The following is a 22,558-nucleotide window of genomic DNA, read 5'->3' on the forward strand; positions in this document are numbered from 1 at the left end:
TCCATTACCATCAAGATCCAGACCCCTCGACATCTGCTACTACACAGCTGTGCCAAAAGCAAATTCTATCTTGGGGAAAAGGTGGTTTCATGTAAAGACGGTGAAAAGGTGGTTTCATCTAAAGACCATGCCAAGAAAAAGGAGATGTCGAAAGAAAAAAGCATTTTGAATTAAACCAAAAAAGAATTAAACCAAAAAGAATGATTGGTGTCACGAGAAAAATCAGTTTGATGTGTTATTAATAAGTTCATAAAATTGCTACTCACATCAGGAACGATCAGGCATTTGACTCAATAGCATTACCCACACTTTTCTCATCAAGAAAAAACAAAAGATGTCTTACTATAATAAATCCTATTCCATTAATTCTATGTTAGTCTAGGGCAGTAAGGGTCCTGGAAGTTGACAGTTGATTGTAATTCCATATTTTTGAGAAACTTCCAGTAGAAGAGGCTACAAACAGGACATGATGTTCGTTTGTGAAGCAGGGGATTCTGTAAAATGACTGCTGTGGAAGGGGGGCCAGGGAAAAGTTCGGCAGCATAACATAATAGATCCAGAGGAGGGTTGCATCTGGCTAGTACAGGCATGGGAGAGCTGACTGCACACATCTCTTTACAACCCCATGACTACACTTCAGTAGCTTGAAATCCATCATAGTCTGTGTATTTACATCAAGGAAGTCAGCAAATGTTACAAATAAGGGCCTTTTATTCAGAAAGTCGCTTGCCAGTATGCCACTGGTTAGTTTCAAAGGGTAAATCTCACTGATAGTCTCCTACCAAGAAAATAGAAGTGCTATGATCTACCTCAAAGGATTGATATGCAAATTAAATAAAGCAAGAGTGCTTATCAGCAGATACACAAGAACTTCGGACAGCAATGACTATGAGCACTTTTAAGAACTGCCATCAAGCATAGATCTCAGAACCAATCTTAAAGAATTTCACCAATGATGAGGTCTCACTAATGTGGTCTCAAAACATAGTGATGGTCATCAGGAGGCTAGTAAAGCATGTGGACAAAGCAAGGAAACGAGCGCAGGATGAAGGCGGCTTTCATTCCAAGTCATCTACATGCAAAAGACCTGCTTTAAATCTGATGTTTTTGTGTCGTAGATATTCTAAATATACTGTCATTATGAAAGAAATGGCAACAATACTAGATATTAGTCACTAGTACAGCATCAGAGGTAGTAACAACATATCTCTTAGTCAATAACACCATAGGCACAACCCAAATAACAAGTCTACAAAGTACAAGGCAGACCGCAAGATGGAGAAATAGGAGCTTCTTGGAAATAATCACATAATACAGGGGCAACATTCACTGCAAACAGAATTTCAGAAAAAAACATAATTATACAGACATTTTTATGTCCTGCACAAAAATTATCTGTATGTATGTCTATACACACACATTAAGTCCCCTCTGTACAGGCACAATGGATTATACACAATTGAAAGAGCTACCAGTGGCCACAGTACCTCTTTGTCTCCCACTTCTGCCACATGGCATTTTTCAAATTTTGTTCCTCTCACTGGGCATCCCCTCACATCTATACTTTTGCAACCCTACACTTTCATTCTCATTTCCTTCATGTGGGCCCAAGACAGGTTTTCCCACAGAACATGCAATGGTACAGAAAATAGGAGGGAAAAGGGTAAATCCAAAAAATCATTGACCCCCTCTCACCCCACCTGCAGCCACCAGTGACCACGCCAATCCCCCCAACATATAACTCATTGGCCGCCTCCTTTGAAGATGTCCGGGAAGGCCTTGAATTATGAAAAAGAAAGAATACAATACAGAAGAAGGTATTTTGTCATGCTGAGATCTCATCCATCCATCCACTGTAGAAAAAAAAAAAAAAAAATCACCGGGAGCTTCAAAACGCTCTTCGACCTAACTCTCTGCATCCCTAACCTCTGGTGTTGGGGCTCAGGCATCAGTAAGTTTCAGAAGCCAACAAGCTGATTCTAATGTGCACCTGGCTAGTTCTTACTCTTCCCTCTGCGCTAGTGATTCTCTGCTCTAGCTGCATATTCCAAGATTCCCTTGGGAAGGTTTAAAACATACAGATGCCCAGGCCCTACCCTTAACCCACCAGATTAGAATCTCTGGGGATGGGATCCCAGTATGGAATAGCTTTCCCACAAAATGCCAAACTGAAGTGATGGTTGAAAATGAATGTTCTTCACCTACAGATGTTCGGTTTTGTTTTTGAGAATTTTAGAGAACGTTAAAAATTACTTATATGTTTGCTAAAAAACAGACTTACAGGGGAGAAACTCAGAGACTGTGTTCTTCTCTACCTATTGGCAGGTGTATTAGTTTCCTAGGGCTACAGTAAGGAAGCAGCACATACCAGGTGGCTTTTAAAACAGAAATCTACTCTCTCACAGTTATGGAGGCTGAAATTCCAAAATCAAGTTGTTGGCAGGGCCACGTTCTCTCTGAAGCCTGTAGAGCAGAAACTGTTCCATGCCTTTCTCTGAGTTTCTGGTGTTTCCAGTAATCGCTGGTATTCCTTGGCCTGTAAATATATCACTCCAATCTCTGCCTCTGTGACATGGTGCTCTCCCTATGTGTGTGTCTTCTTAGAAGGACACAGCCATATTGGATTAAAGGTCACTCTACTCTAGGATGACCTCATCTTAATTTATTACATTGGCAACTACTCTAATACCAAATAAGGTCACATTCTGAGGTCCCGAAAAGGACATGAATTTTGTGGGGACACTAACCCAATCTAGCAGGAAAGGGGGCTGATAGCTACTATGGCCAGAGCATCAGCTGTTCATTGTGGAGAGGCAGCAGATTAAACAAGTTTCTGGTGATCTTGAAGAAAAGGGGCATGTGAAATACAGCTAGGGTTAAAACAGTTCCTAAGAGATCAAAGTGCAAAGAGATTCCAACCCCTAACAGTTTTATCACCACCAGTGCACTGGAGCCCCACTGCAACTCCTAGCCTCTGAAATATCAAATTGTGTACGGCTTATAACTTTCAAATCCATATTTATACTGTCAGAGCTACAGCAATGCCCCTAAAAATTCATAGGAAAACTTAAACATTTTCCAATAGATACACTGTCATATACAGGGTTATCACATAATGGCAGTACCATATTCTAATTTGGGGGATACTGTAGAGGAAATAAGCTTTGTGGAATTAACCACACCTCACAGATACATAATCGTCAACTATATTTCAGGAGAAAATACATTCTCAATTCCAACTTCATGCTCTAACAAATATCCAACAAAATAGTAAATTCTCCATGGCTTACCAGCTTAGTTGCCCATCTAATGGTTTATGTATTTGATTGTATTCACTATATAGTTAGTACAGAACATTTGTTTCCAATTTAAAAAATTAGTATATGCATCATTCTGTCATGTTCAAGAACTTATTTTTGATACACTAAGAGCCCTTAACAGTAACAGCAGCAATCAGTTGGACCACTGCCGAGAGAGGGCAGGCATGCACACACAATGAACACATGGAGTGAAAATATTTTTGACCAAAATAGTAATTCCATAGGTACAAATTAGGCCCCCTGATATTTGTGTCTTCTTCAGCTTCAAGTATCCTATAAAATAACTGACAATATTAACAAGTCTGTATTATTCATTTAAATATTACTTTAAGAGAGATAGGCAACATCATTTGTGGAAGCCACATTTTGTTTCTATATATGCAAATGCACTTGAGGGGGAAAAAGTCTCTCTAAAACATAGGAAATTAGGAGAAACTCCAAGTAATCTAACAGATTTTCACTTATTTCAGCTTTAATATACTTCAAATATTTGATACTCTACAGAAACCACCCACCTCTTCCCTGACACTTTTCAAACTTTAACAACCCACTGTTTTCCTAACTATGTTAAGTTCTCAACATAAATAAGCCAATGTAATCTCCCTTTATAACCAGCTCAGAGAGAAAAAAAATCTCTTCTATTTACTAAGCTGACAGGTACTTTGATCTCTTACAGACTCATTCAGGTAACAATGTACATATGACAGAGTTTAAAGCAAGCAAACTCCTTTGGAAATTTAAAGTGTCTTAGAAGTCATGAACAAATGCAAATAAACTGAAAATGCAAAGGGGTGGTATCTCTATCACTTGCCTTTGCTTACTTTGTTTGACAGCTATGTTTCAAAGTGCAAGCAAGGAAATAAATCTTTCAATTTGGCTGTGATACTTGGAAAGAAGCTTAAAGCAGTTTAATAACAGCAGTAAGATTAAATCATAATTCTACAAAAAAAAAAAATCCAAAGGTGGCAAAAGGAAGTGCCTTTATGCAAATGTCATTGCTTCCCAACTACTTCTATTTTCTAAGGGAAGAAGTCTCTGCTGCTAATCGACTCAGATGAAGTGTCTGAATATATCTGATGCTCACTACTGCTATAGCTTCAAGGTCATTTTAAGGTTCTTAGTTTCGCTACAAGTGGGTTGTGAACATTAGTGAGTTACGCATGTTGGACACTTTGGTTTGTTCAGAGTTTAAAAAAAAAAAAAAAGAAAATCAGTGAGTAGTTTAAACAGATGCAAGAGTTCTGGCACTCCACTGCGTAGGACACAATCATCATTTACTAACATGTAGTGAAGTAAGAAAGGTACCCAAGGGAATTCAGAACTGTCCAAGTTTATATACTGCCTTTTTATAAACAAATAGTCATTGTTGTAAATATAATGTAGATTATATTGATGAATAAAGTAAATGAAACACATTTGACTGACTGGATGACATTACCAAATGACTGCAGATATAGCTAAATGATGATCCCACGTAGATATAAAGGCATCTTAACTTCCTCCAACTTGACAACTGTCAGATAACCACTTCTCTAGAGTCCACATAACAGGCTGAAAACATTATTTGGTAAAATGCAAACAATTAAATAATTTGGATTTGCTAAGATTTCTCTAGTAAAACAGTTGAGTTTTGGGTACCCTAACTCACAAACTTGACATTATTAATCATCATAATTTATGCCAATTATGGATACAATGTGAAATGTCAATTTCATATTTTTATTATAAAGATCAATTGCACATGGATTGCAAATTCATTACATGAAAAAATTAACGTAAGATTTTGAAAGAAAAAAAAAACAAACCTTTGCCTTGGAGGAAAACTCGGTTCAAAAACTTAGCAATACTTCAAGTACCAAAATACATGTGTAGAAAAATAAAGAGGGATGGAAGAGGAAAAAAATCAGTTATTTCATTTCCAAAAAAGTGAAAAATCTGCAAATCAACCTCTTTTTAGTTTCATGCTTCTCTAACAGAACTGTACGTAATTCCTTTATATAAAGCTTAACTTGTATAGTGAAAAAACATCACCTTGCATTATACATTTAAAAATGGTTAAAATAAAATTTTAAGTTGTATTTCACAATTTAAAAAGAAAATTAAAATAGTGATATTTAAGGTTCTTCTATTACAAAATAAGGAACAGTTTTCATCTTTGTAAGTTACATATGCATGCACATATTTCCATGTTAGATACAGTTACGTGACAATATATGTCTTAAAAAGGGTTAAAATAGTATATTTCTGTTACATGTATTTTACTACAATTAAAAAAAACAAATACCTGATTTGGATTCAAATATCAGTATCATTCACCTTGATTTCTATCCAGGGTAATTTGAAAAACATCGATTCTAACCTTCTGTAATTTGTGTTCTAGATCTACTTACAGCAATCTTTAAATTTTTTGACCACTCTACCTCAGACCCACAGGAGACCAAAAGGTATGAAAAAGATTCCAGGGCCCCATTTGTGCTTCAAGTCGATCAGCTAGTCCCACGGTGAAGTCAGGTGCCCTGATACAGCTTTTCAGGTCTTTTCCTGTGTGAATCACCACCTAGCAAAGTCAGGGGCCTGCCTTTGGTTTCTAACAGGAAATGGTGCCACTGAAGTGCAAATTCACACGGTGGGGAAGCTGCAGGGCTGGAGCAACAGCAGAGCAGAAAGAGCCAGCAAGAGACAGTGTTTCTCTTAAAAATAGAGTAGAATGAAGAAGCAGAATAGAAAAGAACAATGGGAAAGAGATGCAGAATTAGTTTGACCTAAAATACGAATCAACTGCTTATCAATAAGCCTTAAAAAACAGCCTATCTTACAGCTTGCCCGAGAATTTGTGAAGAAATACAAAGGCAATGAGAACTCAAAGTATAAAGCTACTTCTTTCATATCTCCATGTCTTCTTCTCTAATTGTCTTCTTTTCTCTGTAGTTCTCACACTTCCCCCTCTCTCCCTTTTTTCATCATCTAATTCTACAGCTCAAGGAAATCCCCCCACTTCACTATGTCTGTTCATTCAACATGCCTACGTTTTGTCTTGGGGGCGGGGGGAGAGGGGTGGGTATGAGTGGCATATATAATTGTTATTAAAATACTAGGGTCTGTTCTATAAATGAGGCAAAAGCAAGCTAAGGAGGAAGACAGAGTATAGTCAGCTTTAATAGTAAAACTCAATTAGGCTTTAACAGTAAAACTGAAGATAAAGACCCCACTAAGGCTATTTATAAATAGCCTTAAAACCAAAAACAGTGGTTTCTAACTCTACATGTAGTGACTTGGGCTTCAGATACTTAAGAGTTTAAAGTAGATGGCACATTAAGAAATCAGCAATTGAATCTACAAGCTGGAAATACATTTTAAAGTTTTTTGGCCTCTTTTTTCTTTTTTACTTCAAAAACTTTAAAATTTTCCCATAATAGTTTCAATTGTGACCACACACATTCTTCACATAAAAAGTCAACAAGGTGCATTAAAGAGTCTTTTTAATTTAGTTTCAACAACGTGTGCTTTATTATAACTGTACTACCAATTCCAAATTATTTCATCACATGATTACCCACTTTAATCCAAAACAGTATGTCAACAATTATTTCCGTCCCTTGTAAAGAAAGAAGAAAAAAAAATGATATCACTTAACATTGATTGAATACGCCAATTTAATAGCCATTATATCCATTGCTAGAAAGTGGCAGGAAGGACCTTATTCATATGTTGCCTCTGGCAATACCAACCATCAGAACTCCTTTGAAAGGCACTTTCGTTTCAAGAGTCAAAAGCACGTTGATAGTCTTTGACCCAGTGATAACATTCCTAGATTAATCCTACAACAACAAAAAAAGGAAAAACTATAAGTATAAAAAGTGCATGGAAACACCATTTATAATCTAAAAACTGGAAATAATTTATTACGAGGAAATAGCTGATTTAATTATGGTTGAAAACTGTAATGGACTAGGATGCTGCTATTATAAACTACATTAATGAAAAATGGAAAAAAGAGCTTATTTTGCAATATTAAGTTAAAATGACCTGCGTATGCAGAAGCATTATTAAAGTATACAAAAACTTCTATCAAGTAAATGTGGTGGTTTCACCAGAAATATTTATCTTAATTTGTATTACTGTCATAATTTCATAATGTTTTTCTAAGTACTTATAGCTACAATATATATATACATATTTTATAATTCCTAATATTTTTAAACATTAAAATAGATTCCAAATGGCAATATTTATTGAAAGACTGTAAGAATTAGTAAGGTCATATCTAGAAGTTCTCTTACTATGATAAGTATAAGAAACATGGCTCTTATGTGGAAATGCTTCAAGTTTTAAAATGTTTACATTAATAAGATTTTACAACGCATCTAGGTGCGACAGAGAGTTACAATGTGTAAGAGAAGGAAGACAAGGGAATCACATCATTTTATAAGTTTAAATTAATATAAGAAAAAGAGAAAGAATTTTCTATTTTTTTAAAGGGGCATACCTTATATGATCAATTAAAAAGATCTAGAGAAATAGCAGTAAAAACATATGATATTAAAAAAGGTTTGCAGTTATCACTATTAATAGTTAATATTTACCATTGAGTACTAATTTCCAGATGCCCTGTCAGATATTTTACATAGTTCCCTTTTACATAATTCTCAGTACCACATTACCAAGTAGGTAATTTTGGTAACTGTATTTTATAAATGAGGAAAGTGAATCTCAAGTCAAAAATATCACTTGCCCAAAAGATTACATGGAGGATATCTAATCAATAATAAACAGTGAGACTAAGACCAACCAAGTACTGATCCTCTATTGCCTACCATTCCCAAATACCAGTCTTTAAAAAGAAAGGGATTTATAAATCATATAAAACCAGCACTTTTATTTCTATTTCTTCATATAAATGTTCTAGATTTGCTTTTCCTCAGTTGTTTTTTTATCTGTTGTTGAAATGCAGGATTTGTTAAAGTATATGTCAAGAAAATTTCACCATGATTGGTCAACTACTTAGTTTTCAACGTTTCCCATTAAATGTTTCCAAGTAAATTAAAATTTTAACTTTAAGACCATAAAATTGGTACAGGCATGTTATCTGGTCATATTTCTATTTAAGTCAGACTTAACTACACCAGGAATAATTTGGTAGAATATACTGGATCACATAAATCTTTACTGTTCTCTGTAGTGTCTAAGTCACCAGTGATTTCTAAGGTAAGTATTTAGGGACCCTATTAATGGGTTTAGGCATCCAGGGTACCTAGTATCACTCTTAGAGTTTGTTCCCAGGCATTTCTCAACAAGTCTCATTCTATAATCAGGATAAGTCTGGCCCCTAGAAAGGACCTTGCTTTCTAGCATAAATAACACCTAAGGACCTCCTAGGCAGTTAGCTCCCTTCCTAAATCAAATGTTTGGTTCCCTATGAGTTAAGTTTCATAACTTAATCTCCTAAGAACACTGCTTATCAAATCTTACCTCTGACCTATAGTTAAGTGCATATCCAGAGCCAGGCACAAGGCAGCTGAAGTGAAGAAGTATGGAAAGGAAGGAGAGTTGAGGCCACAGGCAGAGCCTGATTCACTCCACAGATGCCTCTAAATTACTTAAAGTTCTGTATTTTCTTATAAGTATATGTGAATTTCCTCCATAAAACTCCACAGTAGATCATTTTATAGCACATTAAAAAATTTTTAAGTGACTATTTGTTTTGAATTATCTGAGAACACTGATAGCCAAACATAAAAGTCAAAATGTCCTTTGAGATTTGAACCTCCGGGCTAAAAGAAACGTCATGGATAGGAATGGAGTGGGAGCATATTTTGTTTTAGCCAGTATGGTAGCCAGGGCTCACTAGAAGAAAACAAATGAGAAGATTACCAGAAATAGAGCCCATTGACAATAGAGAGACTACCTCTTTCCGACAAAGCAAAGAACAGTCAGGAAAGAAGCTGTTAGAGAAGAGCAGAGCGGGAGCAGACACTCTGCCCAGTGTTACACGTTATTGCCTCTCTTTCCCTATTCCTGATTCAGACTCTGTGTCTATTACTGCGAATATATGGTCATTAGACATGAACTTATTTCATTAGAAAAGAGGATATTTCACCCTACCTTAAGATGGGCCTTAATTAAATTTCTAAATACCTAGATGAAGATGTCTGAACACCTCTACTGTTTCAGAACAAAACCTTCCTGTCCTTTCCTCCCATGCTCTCTCTCATTTTGGCCCCTGTCCAAGAGAAAATAATTATATGGCACAGATAATATTTAAGCCAATTAGTATCACTTCTTAGAAGCCTATATCAAACAATAAAGGATGCATTTATATGTTAATACAAGCCACAAAAGTAGCATTCTGCCATGTTCCTATTTCATTTCTGGGTGACATTTCAGATAGCATCTTACTTCACAAGATTTATCTCATTACAATCACAAATTTTGACTCTTGACGTACCACCTTGCTATGAGGAAATTGTAACTTAGAAGATAAAGATCTTGACTAATATCAGAGGTAGAAACAAGTGGTTAAACTAAGACTCAAGCTATAATTTCTCTAATCCTAAACTTAATTTTGAATGGCTGCACTATACTGAAGATTATTAAAGTCTACTTCCTACTCTTTATAATATCTACAAGGCACTATATATTTTTAAAATACAAATATGCACAAGGCACTGTGCTATATCTCGAACTACAAAGATTATATAAACAGTCCAAGACTCAGTGGATTCACAGACTCAGAAATTTGCCATTTCTTCTAGATGGAAACCTTCCTTGGACCACCAAAGCCCATCTTTTTGCTCTTTGGAAATTTGGAAATTCTCCATAATGTCTTCCTTGACTAAGTCTCCTCTAGCAATACTATTGACTTTATATGTGATTTAAAATTCATTTGTGCAATTTCTTGTGATTGGATGGCTTCATAAATTAGATTTACACTCAACAAACAGACTGTGTCTTCTGCTTTGTTCTGAATTACCAGTTCTACCAACAATATGCTATATGTTGAGTCAAGTAGATAAAATCAGTTTGACAAGGGGGCAATCTCAGGTACACAGAACTAGATAAATCTTAACTCCAGGTTTATGAGAAATTATCATCATGTCTTTTATTTTATTTAGAGGAGGTGTATGTTACTGGTAATAACTTAGCTCTTCAGTAGGGCACTACTTCAAATTTTAAAAAGATGTGACTTAAATCATTACTATTAAAGAGATGTAATCTTCTACCAAACCAGACTTTTTTTATATGTACTGTTAACATACCGCCTTCTTCCATCTACAAGGAGTACACTATAAAACAACTCAAATAACTAAAATAGTTAATATCATGATAGATATTCCATGTTGCATGGATTAAGTTACTTGAAAGATTAAATTAACTTATGATTTAGTGTTCTACATGATTCTTTTCCAACAAATACAAATCTGAAAAAAAAGCATGCTTCTCAATTTTCATTCAGTTATAAATATGTATTTCAAAGATGAAATATGCTACTCTAAATGTCGGGTTAAGAGACTAATTAGGTCTTCATCTTCCTCTCTCTATTAGTCATTTTAGGTAAATAGGAATAATCTCCTTTGGGAATTATTATAGGAGAAATTCCTTCACTGAGGTGGGAAGCTAGGCTACACGATGTCCAAAGCCCCATCCAAGGCAGAGTTTCTTAATTAAGAACTCTGTTCACAAGCGTACAGAGGCCTCCTCACACTAATCAATCTCATCATTTTTCACGTAAAAATCCATGGAATGCTGTTGGTGCACTATAAAAATACCGTTTGGAAAGTGAAAATAAAACCTACGATATGTAGTAGGAGCTTCCAAATCTGTTGGGCACAGACTTGATCATAGGACTCTCAACATTTCTAACAGAAACTGAAGAAGAACTTGTAGTAAACCAATATAATAACTAAGCCTTGTAGAAGGCCTTCAAATACTTTCTTATATGTATCTAGATAAGTGCATCTAGATACATTTATGCACCCGCATAAATGCTTCACAGTGGAAGCTCTCCATAATCTGGTCTCACCTTACTTTAATTCCTATGTCTTCAGGAAAACCAGCCAAAATCTTACTGAACTGCACATTTCCAAGCTGCTCATTCTTGTATCTGCTACTTGCTCAGGCTATTTTGCCTACAGAACGTGTTCCACTTTCAGTCACTACGTACCCAGCGTTCAGTGTCAACTCAACGCTTGCTTTCTCCATGTATCTTCTCTATGACACATGAGTATTATTCAACCTTACCCATCTTATATACAACCCCATTCTCATGACCCAGGCCTCTCTATATATTTTCATCTGAACTTTGTAATTTACCACCTGATCATATAACTATCTTAAATACAGATTACCTCTTCCTGAAGTTTTGTATCTACAACTACAGCATTAATTCTACATCTTATACTTCTTCTTTGCGGCTGGCAATGCTTGGTATTCAGTAAATACTTGATGGCTGATCAATAAAAAGAAAATCACCTTTATAATAATATTTTAATTTTCCAAAAAGTATTTAAAATTTTAAACAGAAATATGTGTTTAATGTTAAATTGCTTTTATTCTTTAAAACTCCATTTCTCTGTATCTACCCTAACAGCTACCTCCACAAACATCACTTACTAATTTCCTAATAATGCCCCATGGGTGTTATAAAAAATGCCAATTAAATATACTATTTATTTTTCTCCATCTTTTCCTCTTGAAATAAAACGTGACATGTACTGTATACAAATTAAAACTAGTGCTGCCTGCCCTTCTTATATAATAAAAACATCAAGAAATAAAAACACCTTTGCTTTTATTTCCTCTTAAGTACAGGCTAAAACTCTCAGACTCTGCAAAAAGTATAAATAAGAAAGTTAAGATCCCTTGAAGTTCTACAGCCAACAGTATACACTGTTACTCTATTTGGTGTATGCCCTTTTATTATACATGCACATACACAAATGTACAAATTCTGAAGCTGATCCTTAAAACCTGTCTCCACACTTCCAACTGGTGTGACCTGGAGTTATTTAGCCCCCTGTTATTTCTGTTAACTAATCTATAAGATAGGACTAATAATATTTACTCAAAGGAATGTTATACTTAAATGAGATAATCAACATAAAGCACTTAGCCTAGTATCTAACACACAAGTGTTCAACATGTTACTATATATCCTTGACACAAATGCTATTTTGTAATCTACTTCCTAGATTACTTAATATTTCATGGACAAACTTCCATAGCAAAGAATTCAAAAAGACTTCGTTTTGAATGGCAGTTTAGTGTTCCTTCTATCAATGTGCCACATTTATGTAACTATCTCCCTATTACACATTTTGATTGCTTCGCAACTTTTAATTGTAATAATCTGATGAGCATAATTGTAGCTAAATCTTTACACATACTCATAATTACATTTTTGGAATATATTCCTAGAAGTAAAATTTCTGGGTCATAGGGTAATCAGATTATAAATGGTTATGCATACAGAAAGTATACATTCACACGTTTCATCAGTGCACATACATGTGTAGTTATTACAGTTTCTTCCATATGGCCATCTTTTTAATCTTACCCAACCTGAAAGCCAAAAAAAAAAGGCACTGTTTTAATTTATATTTCTTGGACTACCAGTGATATTAAACATCAACTCATCTGTTTACTGGTCATTTATGCATTCTCTTTTTTTGTGTTTTTGTTTTGTTTTGTTTTGTTTTTGTTTTTTGAGACAGTCTCGCTCTGTCACCCAGGCTTTAGTGCAACGGCGGGATTTCAGCTCACTGCAACCTCTGCCTCCCAGGTTCAAGAAATTCTCCTGCCTCAGCCTCCTGAGTAGCTGGGATTAGAGGCGCCCACCACCATGCCCGGCGAATTTTTTGTATTTTTTTTTTAGTAGAGATGGGTTTTCGCCATGTTGGCCAGGCTAGTCTCGAACTCTTGACCTCAGGTGATTCACCTGCCTTGGCCTCCCAAAGTGCTGGGATTACAGGCATAAGCCACCACACCCGGCCCATTTATGCATTCTCTTGTGAAATCCCAGTTCAAATATTTTCCCATCTTTATATTGGGCAGCTGCTGCCTTACTTTATTTAAGAGGTTTCTTCATGAAAAATATGTTCACTGTCATACATATTGTAAATGGTTTTTACCACTTTATAGTTTGCCATTTAAACTGACAAAACTTTTATTATAGAAGTGTTTGAAGTAGTCAAATTCCAACTTACAATTTCTGGATTTGGAATCACCCTTTAGAAAGTTCTTCTCTATTCCAGATTTACAAAGATATTCACTTAAATCTTATTTTAGTACCTTTTGTCTATTACTCTGATTCGGGTTTTATGAAGCAAAGTATTAGGGAGATACATCTGAAATCTTAGAGCATTATTTCTGAAAATGTCTCAGGTTGGACAAAGCATAATGCCTAGGCAAACTGCTGTATTAAGATGCTATAGAAGAGGATTCGTCTAAGCTTCCAAGGTAGAATACTATAAAAAGGCCCATCGTATACACTGGCTTAATAGCTGTCACTATTTTTAGCAATTAATTTTTATCCCAACCCATATACCTCTGTTCTGCTTTCCAGGCCTTTTTATCCCATAGCTTACCTCACATCTGTAGTCAAATATTACTTCCTCAAGGGAACACAGCCTCACCAGTTTCCTGTTATATGCTAGCCTAGAATTTTTCCCTTTATTCAACAGCAGCTCTCGGGTGGAAGTGATACATATATACAGTTATCCCTCAGTATTTGCAGTTATTGGTTCTAGGACTCCCACCACAAAACAAAATCCAAAGATGCTTGAGTCCATTATGTAAAATAGTAGTATGTAGTATTTGCATATAACCTATGCATATCCTCCCATATACTTTTAATCATCTCTAGATTACATATAATGCCTAATACAATGCAGATGCTACATACATAGTTGTGCTGTATTTTTAAATTTATGTTGTCTTTCTTTTAATATTGTCAATTTTGGTTGGTGGAATTTGTGGATGAGAAACCCTTGGAAACAGAGGGTTGACTCTATTTATATTAATGTGGTTATCTGCACCACTGCAAGAATGATGATTATTTTTGATCCCCATTGCAGGAACTGGCATCCAAATAGGTGCTCGATAAATATGTCTCAAAAGACAGGAGGAAGAAAAATTCATAGCACATTTTTTTGTTTTGTTCTCATTTGTTTTTAAACGTGACGTCTGAATGAAGCCAAACAAAAAGCTGGTGCTACCCAGTTCTTTAGAAGTAATCTTTTTCTCACAAATTTTTAGAAAAGCTGAAGAGAATCATAATCATTCTAAAAATTCATTTCTGATGGGTTGAAAGGGGAATGAATTTTTCATCCTAAAATGATCTGCTGTCATTTCATATCCTTAAAAATGGGTAAGTATCAGCATCTTTTCAGATGCTCTTCAGTTTTAAATTGTACACAAATTTTTAAAATTTTGATTTCTAAGACTGGTAATTTGAGAGTAACAATTCAAATCTCTATAGGATTTTGCAATTTAGAAAGCTTTTTTACTTTTTTATAAACATTTTATTTACTATTCATAACTTTAATGTGACATGGGAGTTGATAGGGAAGAACCTCACCTTAAATTAACACGTCTAGTGGTAGAAGGACTTGAACCCAGGATGTCTGACCGGTCCAGTGCACTCATTAACCAGCCAGCCACAGCCACATCCCCAGCTCCTGCCTCAGAATGCTCCTATACACTCCTATCTGCAAGGCCCAGCATTCATCAGCTCCTTGTGAACCATCTGACACCATCCACTGTCTAAGTCTTCACAGATTTTCCTCAGACCACTTCCATACTTTTAACAATGTATCCTCTCCATACTTAAATATCCCATGGCCTATTTTGCGTTGCTGGTAAATCTCCTTTTCTCCCACTTGCAGATAAATCCTCTGAAGAGACTCTTAGTTCTTCAAAGAAAGAACTTAACTTCCCACGGTACCTAATATAAGAGTTAAAAATTGATTGTTAATAAACTGGAACAGGGAGGCTATGTACCAAAAAAATGAAAAACAAGCTATTTTTAAAGGCCTTGCCTGACACTCACCCAGACTCATTGTCCCCACGCCCACCCACAGGCTCCCAGATCCCCACACAGTGCACACACAAACACATGAACGCCACCAGCAGGAACACAGCGTTCCCAAGAAGATTTTTCAACCTGAGGATGTGGCAAGATTTTTCTATCCAGATGACAGAGGAGTGTGGCCTGGAGGCTTTTCTTTGCAAAACAGGTTTTTCTTGCTGGCTTCTGCCCTAACAGACATTCACTTTGCAGATCCCTGTGGTGGGACAGGAGGCAGGGTAGAAAAAGAAGTCAGCAGAAGACAGTGATGAAATTCCCAAGGAAGTTCCATTAACCTGATCTTCCAGCACAATGAAATGTGAAAGAATAAGACAGGGAAGAGGATGCAGAAAAAGTACCTTCTGTTTTATGCCAACAAGACAGCTCTCATTTTGATAAATTTATAAACCAAGTGTAAACTTGGCCATGTTGTCCGTTTTTATCTTGGTGACATAAGCGTAAAAGATTTTCTTTCGGGCCGGGAGCCGTGGCTCATGCCTGTAATCCCAGCACTTTGGGAGGCCAAGGCAGATGGATCACGAGGTCGGCCAAGGCAGATGGATCACGAGGTCAGGAGTTCAAGACCAGCCTGGCCAAGATGGTGAAACCCCGTCTCTACTAAAAATAAAAAAAATTAGCCAGCCATGGTGGTGGGCACCTGTAATCCCAGCTACTCGGGAGGCTGAGGCAGAGAATTGCTTGAACCTGGGAGGCGGAGGTTGCAGCGAGCCAAGATCACACCACTGCACTCCAGCCCAGGTGACAGAGCAAGACTCCGTCTCCAAAAAAAAAAAGCTTTTCTTTCTTGAAAATGTGAACTATTTCCTGAAAGAAAAACATACAAAAGCACCTGTTTTTTCCCTTCTATATCAGAAGTTTCCACCTTGCTTACATAAACATGGATCACTGTATCTGCAACCCAGTCTGCAGTATGTTGGAAGGGACGGATTCCCTTACAATACACACTCACCCATTTAGACACCCCTACCACATGCATCCATCTTTACGACCTCAATTATGCACAAGACATCCACAGCCGCCAATTAAACCGTGTTGAACACTCCAATCCATTGCATATGAGCCTGCAAATTTTTTGCTCACAGAAACATTTTCTAAGATGCACTTGTCAATTTTTAGCTCATTAATACTGTGGATCCCAATTTTTAGCATTCTACTTAAGTTTTGCAACTTGATACATTTTCTGGATAATGAACACAACATGTGGTCTCTAAGTTCTGATTAATAGGAGTGGACTCCCATTATGATAATGTTGACAATTCATTACTCTAGGAAAGCCAACTTTAAGATAATTTTTTTAAACAGAAAATGTGTAAACTGATCATGGATGAGGGATGATCCGTGGACTGGGGAATGAATACAGATAAAATCACTGCTGCTGTCTCTTAATAAACAGAAACATCTTATAGTTCTTCATGCCATAGTTAATGCAGAAGCTAATGTAAAGCACAAGGTCAGGATGATTAAAATCCTGTTATGAGGGGTCAGGGTTAGCTACAAAACAGTAGCACAGGAAGCCTTGTAGGCATGGAACCCCACATACACAAGATCTGTTATCTTGATTCCGGTGGTAGCCATGCAGATCAATACATGTGATAAAACTGACTAGAACTGATACAAAGGACACACAAATGAGTGCATGTAAAGTCAGTGATCCTGAAGAAGATCTGTGGATTATACCAATGTCAATTTCTCAGTTTTAGCACGGTATTACGCCATGTAAGACGTAACCAGTGGGGAAAACTGGTAGGGAGGAGATAAGGAATCTCCTGTGTCTGAGGGATGGGAGGGGGAATTCCTGTGAACTTATAACTACTCAAAATAATTTTTTCAAAAAGGCTGTCAGTTGCAAACACTGTTAGACATACATGCATTCAGTCAATCATGTATTTATTCAACCAACATTTATTAACCACATACTGCTGCCTGGCATTGCTCTACATGCTGGGGCTACAGACACAACATGATACGATCTTTGATCTGGAAGAACTCACAGCCTGGTCATCAATGACAAAAAGCAGTGCAGGAGGAAAGAGAAGGTACAATCGTACTCCACATGGAGAAAAGACAGACATGAACACCTGAAGTTGATCCATATATATTACAGTCCAGCTCCACATTAAAGCAAATGTATTTGTCAATCACCATTCCATTCCCAAATGATTATAAATGACTAGTATAAAATGAATATATTAACCTAAGGTTCCCATCATTAAAATATCAACCCTGTGGAGAAATTTTTGCTGAAGTTATTTCTAACTTCAGGACAAAGAAATGTTCAGTTAAAGTAAGTTGACTGCTTTTGTAAGAAAGGGGGTTGTGTTTGACTTCAAAAGCTCAGTATTTCTTTTAAATTCCTTTTTAAGATACATCTTTGGAAATGTTATTAAAATTGTTCAAGCTAAATTTACAGCTTAGTTTGAAACATGTAAAACTAAGGGACGATAACATTCCAGGAAAAAAAAAATGCTTTATGCTATTAGAATTTGAATATCTATAACTAGCAAAAAAAAATTAACCTGGAATAGCCATTACTATTTTTTTAATACAGCTATGGATTCACTTTGCACAATATGTGTGTTCCTGGAAAGGTTTTGTAAAAGCAGATGATTTCATTTTAAATTCATTTTAAATTAATATTTTATTTACGCATTTTTTTCCTTTGCTTCTAATTAATTTCAATTAACAGTATCCTGGTATTTTAATTTATTAGTCTCTCTGCCAAGTTGGTCTAATCAGATCTTTAGGTTCCCTATCCTAACATTATATCTGAAAAATGCTACATTAAGACAACATAATTCTCAGCTGGGCACAGTGGCTCTTACCTGTAATCTTAGTACTTTGAGAGGCTGAAGCAGGAGGAGTGCTTGAGTTCAGTTTGAGACCAGCCTGGGCAACACAGCAAGACCCCATCTCTACCAAAAGAAAAAATAGCCACGCATGTTGGCACATGCCTGTAGTTCCAGCTACTTGGGAAGCTGAGATGGAAGGACTGCTTGAGCCAGGGAGACTGAGAAGCCAGTGAGCTTCTCAGTCTCACGCCACCATACTCCAGCCTAGGCAACACAACAAGACCCCATCTCAAAAGAAATAAAAAATAAAAATACATAAAAAGTTTAAAAACTAAAAAGAAAAACATACTTCTGTAAAAAATTATAAAATAATTTTTATTTAATGATATTATTTATTGTGCTTTGGCCTTAAAGATTTATTACAAAATGGACAGTACTTCTGGAAATAGGGGGAAATAAAAAATGAAATATCAATGTTAGATTTCAAAAGCGTAATGCAATTAGGATAAAGATGGAAATTCTTCACACATCTTTAGCCTCAGCTTGGATGAGTGCTGCATTCAAGATGACAGACACAAAGATGGTAACGCTGACTCCACTGAACTGTTGTCTGACACATAACACTGTCCTGTCATGCCTCAATTTTCACACATGAGCTATTGCTCAAAATTCAGTATAAAATAGTGACTTACGGCTGTCAATGTAAAAAGTACGGCTTGCTCGAACACCAACTCATGGATGTCAAAGACCAAGTGTGGTGTTAGTAGACAATCTAGATGAAAGCATTCAACTGTGGGTTTAATGCATTAAAATACATAAATGGTAAATCACATATATAGGACCCTTTCTTCAAATTTTCCCTAATAAATGGCCATCACGTTATCTTTCAAAACTTACCTGTTAATTCAAAATCTGTATATCACAGGGTTATTAATAAATAGGACAGATGTGACAGCCACAGACTATGGGAAGAACACATTATCACTTCATTTATATTTTTTTAGTCTAACGTGTATCAGGCATAATGTCAGGTGCTAGGGATTCAACAGTCACAAACAGACAGGATTCATGCCATCAAGGAGGGCATCTGTGAGGAAGAGAAAAAGTGTGCTCGTGCTGCTGGTCTATGGAATACGGTACTGTGCTATGCAGACCAGGCACCACTCCTGAAGACTGACACCCCTAGTGGATGCACTGGCCATCTGCAGTCCTGGCCTGGGACATTGGGATTCCAGAAGACCTGGGGAGCCTCCATTGTATCAAGAACAGTTTCAGGAATGAAAAAGACTTCCAGTATAAAAAACTCAGTGCCAACATCAGAATGCCTACAAATTCTCGCCTTTTCCATTTTCAAACAACTTGAGACTGACTAAAAGGTTCTTGGAAAAACTCACTTAGACACAATGAATGCATTACACCGCAAAGCTGTTAACAGGCATTTTCTCCATGATTCCTTTAGGGAGTCATCCCCTCTGCTTAAATACACACCCTACATATAATATAGTCATACAAAACAGTATTCCCGAAGCTGAGGAAGTCAAAAATGTTCATAACAACTCTCACAATAATCCTTGCCTCCGCAAAGCAGGCCAGAATGAAAACCAGCTTTTCTGATTTCCATCTGCCCTCTCCAAAGCTCAACTTAAAAGCTTGACATAATCCTTGACCCCTCTGTCACCCAGACCTTTCCCATTCTATTAGTTGCCAAGTCCTACAAGTTCTATCTAAGAAAACCTCTCAAACTGATCCCTTCTTGTCCATTTGCATTGCCACAACAATTGTCTAGGGTGACAATAAATAAACCCACAATACACCCCCAAATAACATCTCCAAAATTCTTTCTCCCCACAAAGATATCTTAGCTGACAACCACACTAGGCTACTTATACACACCTTTCCTCCTCAGCACTCTGCTCACATCACTCCTTCCACCTCAAATACCTCACAGAAATCCCATCTCCTTCACATCCTAGCTTTAAAGCAACTTCTTCAGAAAAAGCATGCCCATATTATCTACCATCTCTGAATTCCCACAATATTTTGCACCATTCATGTGCCCTGTAGTATAGTTTCTCATGTAGGTATTTATTATGGAAGTATTTATATATCAAAAGACTGGCCTTGTCCCACACAGTTCAAGGATGAGTTTTATTTGTCTGTTTGTGATTACTGTCCTTCAGATAAGACACTGCTCACAGGATGTGATTAATAAATATTTATCAAATGAAACTGGCTTCCAACATTCATGTTAAGATGCTGACTTATTCTCAAATTCAACCATTGTGTAAGTAGAGCTAAAATTTTGATGAGTGGGAGGATGGGGGCTTTTAAGAGTTCAATTTGCTGTAGCAACTCTTCCTTCTCAAAACTCATCAAAATCACCAGCATCCATGGCTCAACTTAATGAAAGAGAAATTAAAAATCAAAGATATAGCTATGCAATTCCCCAGATCGCTGATTTACACACACACACACACACACACACACACACACACACACCTTCAAAACAGAAAAGAAAACACTCAGGGCAGAATAGCAAAGTTTTCAGAGCAATCTCCTGAGTCAGAATGCTTTGGTCTTATATTTCCTCTACTACATTATTGTGTGAAGGTATTCATGCTACATAAATACCTTGCTCCTTAATTTCATCTACAAAATGAAGATCATAATTCATATAAACATCTAAAAAATATAAGTGCTAAATAAGTGCTATACAAGTGTTTGCTATTAACATTTTCTGTAATGTATAGTTTAGTCATAACTTCAGTATGAAGAAGGAGGTTATCGGCTGGGTGTAGTGGCTCACGCCTGTAATCCCAGCACTCTGGGAGGCTGAGGTGGGTGGATCACTTTAGGTCAGGAGTTCAAGACCAGCCTGCCCAACATGGTAAAACCCCATCCCTACTAAAAATACAAAAGTTAGCTGGGCATAGCGGTGGGCACCTGTAATCCCAGCTACTCAGGAGGTTGAGGCAGGAGAATCACTTGGACCCAGGAGGTGGATGTTGCAGTGAGCTGAGGTAGCACCACTGCACTCCAGCCTAGGTGACAAAGCGAGACTTCATCTCAAAAAAAAAAAAAAAAAATGAGGTTATCTACTGGCCACTGGCTACTGGCCAATTCTGAATAGATAAGGTCACATGTGCATTCAGCGTAAGGACCCAATCTTGAAAATGTATCTGACCTGGTAGCATTTCACCCTGCCAGGTAACACTCCACGTTTTTACCGTAACAAAGACATTAAAAGGTCAGAGTGTCCCAAAGATTGCTTTTTAGCTTCTTTTTAGAAACAAAACCAGAAGAGTATCTGCCTTGATTGAGCTGTGTTGAAAATCACCGGAGTTAGGACTATAAGAATCCTAGGTACAGTCTGAGTGTGAATTGACTCAACGACTTAATGGATTGCTGAGTCTTAACATCAATTAAGACAGATCCAATAAGTATGTCCAAAAGGGTAATAAAATAATTCAGGTCTTCATAAATATGAAATATTAAATATTTGCAATGTGTCATTCAATCAAACAGATAAGATCTATGCTTCAGAGAACAGGAACTCATAAAGCTTTTAAATGAATATGAAAAAAGCATTAACTGAGGCACAAATTAAAACTGAGACAGCACAGTGAATCTCTATGGGCAAGAAGCCTTTCTAGTACCTCAATATCCCAGGAGACACAGCAAAGTAGGAAGAAACCTAGGAAAATAGGAATCAAGGATTCAAGAAAGTGGCAAAGTTTAGTGGGGATCTTTCACAAGATTATTCCAATATTAATACAAAAAAGAAAGGGCAAAAAGATTCCACACATGATACATAAGATCGGACAGACTGAAAAACCTCTCCATGAGGTTAAACAGAGATTCCCTTCATGAGATACTATGTTTTCATTAATTCTGTAAATTTGAAAGGCTGAATGAAATAAGGGTCTAGCATTGCTGAAGCTTGAGTAAGTATCCCACTCATGGTCGGAGGAAAATAAAGACCATAATCCTTCAACAGATTAAATGTTTCAAACCTCAAAAATTAATGCATTCAAATGCTTCAAAGGAATATGTTTATTGATGAGTAAATATGGGTATGGGGATAGAGGACAAAGATAATTCATAATAGCTTGATCTAAGGCCATTCTGTGCTAAAACAGGGAGTAATGAAACTAAGACAAGTATAAAACTCATTCCAACTTCCCTACAATCATGTAACAGGCCCCAGTGGGAAAATGGAATTTAACGTGTGTGCGTGCATGTTTCTGTGTGTGTGTGTGTGTACACTCTGCTTTTGTAATGGTTTGACTGATTTTTGATATTTCACTAAAATGTAGTGAATCAGGATTATACAAATACGTTGGTCCTTGACTTAGACAACCCGT

At 36.6% G+C, this 22,558-nt stretch overlaps 1 protein-coding gene across 21 annotated transcripts in view; it reads right to left on the bottom strand.

Annotated features, from left to right (window-relative positions):
• The window catches only part of KLF12 (KLF transcription factor 12), a 458,965-nt gene that overhangs the window by 344,340 nt on the left and 92,067 nt on the right, over window positions 1–22,558 (bottom strand). For 5 of the 21 annotated variants that reach the window (XM_063714932.1, XM_063714933.1, XM_063714931.1 and 2 more), the window contains one exon: window positions 7,049–7,138. The exons of 14 other annotated variants lie outside the window; for them this stretch is intronic. The gene's annotated coding sequence lies outside the window, so the exon portion shown is untranslated. Of the gene's footprint in view, window positions 1–7,048; window positions 7,139–18,227; window positions 18,493–22,558 lie in introns of those variants that run through there. 2 more of the 21 variants (XM_063714936.1, XM_054529110.2) reach the window with 2 other exon arrangements.

This window comes from Pongo abelii, chromosome 14, assembly GCF_028885655.2.
Source record: "Pongo abelii isolate AG06213 chromosome 14, NHGRI_mPonAbe1-v2.0_pri, whole genome shotgun sequence".
In the NCBI taxonomy this organism is placed as follows: Eukaryota; Metazoa; Chordata; class Mammalia; order Primates; family Hominidae; genus Pongo; species Pongo abelii.